Source organism: Poecilia latipinna, unplaced genomic scaffold (assembly GCF_001443285.1).
Source record: "Poecilia latipinna isolate Pla-1442-1.1 unplaced genomic scaffold, P_latipinna-1.0 Scaffold234, whole genome shotgun sequence".
Classification (NCBI taxonomy): Eukaryota; Metazoa; Chordata; class Actinopteri; order Cyprinodontiformes; family Poeciliidae; genus Poecilia; species Poecilia latipinna.
The window spans coordinates 412,298-412,754 of NW_015112850.1; positions in this window are offsets into that span (position 1 = coordinate 412,298).

Genomic DNA, 457 nt, shown 5'->3' on the forward strand with positions numbered 1-457 from the left:
AAACGGGCTTTTTTTATTTTTTTTTTTTTTTAAAAAAACCCCCAATTCCAATAAAAAAAAAAAAAAAAAAAAGAGCGACACCGTTTCAAACTACTTAATAATAACAGTCACTGGCTGAAACCCCGGGGTAGTTGTACAGGAACCCGTTTCCTATAGAGCACAAAGGCATATTTAACATTAATAGGAAAACCTTACTCAAGTCTCTGAAAGTAGCGCTGTACTGTGCTGTAATATATTTTATGTAATCTTATTAAAATATTAGCAAACATCTATACAACTATCTATACAACTATCGCGCAGATATGAAATGTATAAATGTAAACAAAATCGCAAAATTGATTCGAGGCACACATACACAATACATTAATTCATGCCGTTCTGGTTACTTTGTCGCCATCTAGCGGTAATATGAGGAATTACAAATACAAAATCTAAACGCCACCCTTGTAATTTACTG